A 6,000-nucleotide genomic window follows, 5' to 3' on the forward strand; every position below is an offset into this window, starting at 1 on the left:
CACTGCTTCCTCTTCAGTGAGGCTGGTGAGATAGGACACACTCATGCTCAGTTATGTCAAGCTGATTTATCACTTACAATGGCAGCAAGCCCCACCTTGTGCTACCACTGAGGTCTTCAAATGCAGCGGCCAGGTTATACGCCTCAGTGGCACCATGGCTCACTGGGCGCTTAGTTCCTCCCTAAATCAAGAGGTTTATCTCCTAGGAGAGACAGGAACAAGGCCTGGGCTACTTCAGTCAGATCCTCCCTAACTCAGGATATTGCCTTCCTAGAACATTCTATAGCTGTCCTTGAGAACTACAAGAAAGAAAGGGGAGAGCGCCAGGCCTTTCCAAGGCTATCGTGAAAACTATTACCACAAGCTTGTTAATTTGGCAGACTAATTAAAGAAAAACCTTGATTACATCCAGGGTTTAGTTTGAGAGAGGACCATTATCAAACACGGTTAAGACTAAATTGCTAAATATTGCTGGAGCAGTTGGCAAGATTCACTGAAGCTTAATTAGGTGTAAATCAAGATGTATCATTTGGAGTTCTAGAAGGTTCACTGGCGATGTAGCACAGCAGTGGAGCTCTTGCTTGGCATGTGTGAGGCCCTGGGTTCAATTCCTAGAACTACAAAAAACAGAGACACAGAGAGTTCTGGAAGTTACTTATCAGTAGAATCAGTGAGTGCACAAAGTAAAGGTCCAGGACTCGCATCTATCATTGCCCTTGTGGGGAAGCTCAGGAAAATCACCTTGTGCCATTGTCACAGTACAGACAGAATGAGTGAGAAGTCTGTAAGTTGACCCAAGACTGAAAATCCATAACAACTTCCCACCTATCCTCTGCCTGTTCAGTGCTGCCACACCTCAGTGAATGCTGGTCTTAAGACTGAGGTCACGTGTGTTTGATGTAGGAGGCGGTGACGTTCAAGGACATAGCTGTGGTCTTCAGCGAGGAGGAGCTGGGGCTGCTGGACGCTGCCCAGAGGAGGCTGTACCGCGATGTGATGCTGGAGAACTTCTGGAAGCTGCTCTCAGTGGGTGAGCACAGTCACCGTATGAAATGGATTGTCAGCCCCCAGACTGGCTTTGTATCCTTGGGTGTTCGTGTCTGCGTGGGAACCTCAATGTCCAGTAAATTTTATCTAGATTTACTGAGAATGTGTCTCAAGCCTGTGACTTTGCAAGTTTCCAGGGCGTCAACCACTGAAACAAGACATCCTCTACTTTATCACGGAAGGAAAGTTTTGGTTGATCAAGACATCGTCCTATAGAGAAGACGACCAAGAGGGTAGGGACCGAGCAACTCGAGTCCTTACACGTGACTCTTCCATCTGTTACTCTCAAGGTGCCGGGCAGCAGCAGGGAGCCTGACTCTTAGTCGGCCACGGGGTCACCAGGGTAAATGACCAGAGGTGTATTTCACAGTATACCGTATTCAGTAAATTGCATGAGGCAGTCAAACTTGATTATAAAATGGGCCTTGTGTTCAAAGATTTCTCCCAACTCAAGGGTACTGTAGGTGTTCCGAGCACATCTAAGGCAGGCTAGCTGAGCTATGATGGCTGGTATGTTAGGTGTATTAAATGCATTTTTGATTTACCATGTCTTCAAGCTACAATGAATTTATGGAAACATAGCCTGTTGTAAGCCACGCAGCTTGTGTGTTTTTGTTTAGTGTCTTCTATCTCCATTGGAGTGTAATCTCTGGAGGGGGATCTTTTATCTGTTTCGTTTATGACTGTGTCCTCAGCATCTAGAATACTCCTGGCACATGGCAGGTATCTGCAAATACTTGTTAACACGATGAATGAGTTATGGATGGGGGCATGTCACTGTTCCAGGAATCATGGGGATAATTAAGGAAGACACAAACTGGAGTGAATGAGAAAAGTGGCAGATTTTTTTTGTCTTTGAATGGCTGCCTGTCCAATTTCAACTTTTTGAGGCTTCCTCAATATGATTGCCTTATGTGTCAAGTGCCTTATGTGTACACTTGCCCCACTTCCCAGGGAAATGTCTAGGAATTCTTTTTGTGAACACAGAGTAACATACCTTCCCTGTGATTTTTTCTGGAAGCTTCTATAGGGAGTATATTCATTTCTGGGAAGAAATCCTTTGTGAATGAGGATTGTCATGCCTGCTTCTGAACCAGCTCTCTGACACACCCTCACTTCAACCAACTGAAAATCTGTAGTTTCCCAATACTTCCTTTCCATGCAGTAAATTACCCAATTTTCCTTTACTTTTGTAGAGACCTACTGCTGTATTTTGAAGTAAAAAGACTCTGAACTGACTGAATGCTTTCACTTTCATCATTATGACTTTTACAGGAAAAGTTGCAATTAACCTGCAGAAAATTACATAACACAAGAGTCCCAAGAAGTACCAAATGAGAAACTTCCATTGTGTTCTCCCCATTTGGTCAGGGCACATTACTTCCTGAGGATTAAGATGAGGTGTGATACACAAGGGACTGTCAATCAAGAAGCTCATTTGACCCTGATAAGCAGAGTAATTATTACAACTTCTCTACATAGGCACCATATGGCCTCATTATATAACCATTATTGGCTGATTGATTTCCTATGTGATTAATTTCAGGTCCCTTGTCACTTGATTCCACATGATCCAAAGCCCCACTTAAATCAGTTATTGGTCTTTTTGACATGGGGACCACATCCCCAGTGGTGCGGCCAGCCACAACACTAAATTACATTGTTAAACTATACAGAGTGACCCACACTCCCTCGGAAACAAAGACATTCTTCTGGGGCTTTAAATTGCAAGGGCTTAGAGGTACCCCTCAGATGCTGAGGACAAAGCTCAGACCTCTTTTTGAGTAAGGTTAATTTCTTTAGTTCTTAAGGATATACAGCACAAACCCAAATAGATAAAGTATTGACTCTGTCACTGCCTTTCCTTAATGTTTCCAGTGAGTCATATTTCATTATGTACATAATCTAATAGTTGTATAATTTTACCATTTAAGATTTTAGAATGAGTAGGAAATTCAATAAAAGTAACAGGTTGGCTGGATATATCATCTTATTTTTAAGTCTTTTTTTTTCATTTGACACTCACATAGGAGACTTGATGTGTTCTAAATCAGTCGCATGCATAGTGAAAACATAAACATCGTATTAGCTGTGTTCACTGAAGTCTCATGCCCTGTTTTCAGTGTGAAATCTTGAAAAGCTAAACTGAGTTTTCTATTGTCCACATGTCTGAATTCTCTGTTCTGACAGGAGGCATGATCCAAACTGAGATGGAGACTCTTCCAGAAGCAAGACCATGTGAAGAGTTGTCTTTCAAACAAATCTGGGGACAGATTGCAAGTGACTTAACCATATATCCAGACTCCACAATAAGCATCTCTCAGTTCACCAAAGAAGGTGAGTCACCCTGTCAGGTTGGAACAGGATTATCTCTGATTCACACAGGACAAAAACTTTATCAGGATAGTGAGCACACCCAGATCTCCAGTGATGTCTCCAGCTCTGGTCTTCATCAACAATTACACTCAAGAGAGAAGTCTCATAAATGTGAGGAGTGTGGAAAAAGCTTCTGTTACAGCTCAGCTCTTTGTGTTCATCAGAGAGTTCACATGGGAGAGAAACGCCACAAGTGTGATGTGTGTGGAAAGGAGTTCAGCCAGAGCTCCCGTCTGCAAACTCATCAGAAGGTCCGCACTGTAGAGAAACCATTCAAATGTGAGCAGTGTGGGAAAGGCTTCAGTCAGAGAGCTGCACTTAACGTTCACTGCAAAGTACACACAGGTGAGAAACCATACAGTTGTGAGATGTGTGGGCAAGCCTACATTCATGACTCACAGCTACAGAACATCAGCGAATCCACGTGGGGGAGAAACCGTTCAAGTGTGATATATATGGTAAGAGCTTTTGTGGTAGATCAAGGCTTAACAGGCATTCCATGATCCACACAGGAGAGAAGCCATTCAGATGTGACACATGTGGTAAGAGGTTTCGCCAGAGATCAGCACTTAATAATCATTGCATGGTCCACACAGTAGAGAAGCCATACAAATGTGAGGAGTGTGGAAAGGGCTTCATTTGTAGGTGAGATCTTTGTAAGCATCAGCTGGTTCACACAGGAGAGAAACTGTATAGCTGTGAAGAATGTGGAAAGAGTTTCAGATGGTCCTCATGTCTTCTGCAACACCAGTGAGTCCACAGTGGAGCCAAACCATTCAAAGGTGAGCAGTGTGGGGAGAGCTTTTATATAGCTTCTCAGTGTCATTCCCGTCAGAGAACTTACACTGGAGAGAAGCCATACAGATGTGAGGAGTGTAGGAAGGGCTACTAGTAGAGCTTGAACCTTGACGCACATTGGAGGGTACACACAGGAGAGAAACCATGCAAGTGTGGAGTGTGTGGTCAGTGCTTCATTCAGGCCTCAAGTCCTCAACTCCACCAGAGTGTGCCCCTTGGAGAGTAATCTTAGAAATGTTATACGTGTGGTAAAGTTGTCAGTCTTCATGACTACAGTCTCTTCTGAGAGTTCACCCTGTAGAACCTTATGGACAGGAGATGTATGGTAAGCACTCAGTTTGAGTTTGTATCTTATAAGTCATCACAGTACCCATGCTGGTGATAAATTTTATCTAATTTTTACAAGGGCACACATGTTGTTCATTAAGGAGTGTTTCAGCCATAGCTCAGGTTGTCCCAGTGGTCTCTGGATCATGTAGCAGAGCACCCTAATATGTGGTCAAGTCAGGGTTTCATGCAGAAGTTTGACAATTACAGTTATCATTCACAAAGGATAAAAATCTTATGTAGGAGGGGCTGGCGCACTCAGTTGGTTAGAGCACGGTGCTAATAACAACAAGGTTGTGGATTTGATCCCTGTATGGGCCATAGCATTTGGACTGGAGGCATGGCTCAAGTAGTAGAGCACCTGCTTTGCAAACACAAACCCTTGAATTAAAACCTTAGTTCCACACACAAAAAATTCATTTAGGCATTTGCAAAAGTATAGCAATGGAGGTACAAGAGTTATCCACTAGAATGTAAGCTCCCTGATGGCAGGGACTTTGCTGCTCATGCTGTACAATCTTAACTGTATCAGCACTTTGTTAAATGAATCAAAAGTAAAAACCATACACTGTTTGCAAATTGTATCCAGAAGTGGAAACCTGCAGAAAGCAATTCAGGGAAACAAGCACGATTTGGAAACACAGACTGCTCTCAGTACTGCAAGTCACAGGGCTGTTTTGAATATTATCCCACTGGCCTCTCCTCAGCTTATGGGTCTTTTGGAGTTTTCTTATACTATAGACTGAAGGTTTTGTTAACTGCAATAATGGAGCACTGCATATTTCACAATTAAAATTTTTCAAGATTTACAGTGTCAAATGTAATTACTACATGGGTAAAATTTTTTCTTAATCCTGTTATGATCATGACTTGTATCTCTTTGCATTTCCATATAGGCTTTGATGTGATTGTCTTTAATTACTTCAGCATTTCTTTTCAAACTTCTCAGGAGCTGTGCCAAATTTAAAGGACATTTCTTTTGTCAGCCTTCCTATCCCATATTCTTCCTCTATTCCTATAAATAAATATCAAGAAAAACTCATTGGAATTTGAATTTTTTTTGGTACTGGGTCTTGAACTAAGGGCTTTCACCTTGAGCAACTCTACCAGCCTTTTTTATGTTAAGTTTTGTTTTTTTTTTTTGAGATGGGGGGTCTCGTGAACTATTTGCCAGTGCTGGCTTCGAACCGTGATCCTCCTGATCTCTGCCTCCTGAGTATCTAGGATTACGGTGTGAGCCACCGGTTGCTGGCTTGAGTTTGAAAATTTTAATAGCAGTTTCATCAGATGTATTCATCACTGGGGAAGGACTAACATTTATGTGTTTTTATTGGTGGTGGTAGAAACGTGTTTTGGAAAGCAGTGTGTGTCAGAATGCATAATCAGAAATTGTAGGATGAGAAATTATGATTACAAGGTTAAAACACCAAAAACTAGAATGCCACATTGATG

The 6,000-nt window shown here is 42.4% G+C and overlaps 1 pseudogene; it reads left to right on the forward strand.

The window, feature by feature from the left end:
* Positions 1-907: 907 nt before the first annotated feature.
* On the forward strand, positions 908-5,582 carry LOC109691855 (uncharacterized; annotated as a pseudogene).
* The last annotated feature ends 418 nt before the right edge of the window (positions 5,583-6,000 follow it).

Source organism: Castor canadensis, chromosome 16 (assembly GCF_047511655.1).
Source record: "Castor canadensis chromosome 16, mCasCan1.hap1v2, whole genome shotgun sequence".
NCBI lineage: Eukaryota > Metazoa > Chordata > Mammalia > Rodentia > Castoridae > Castor > Castor canadensis.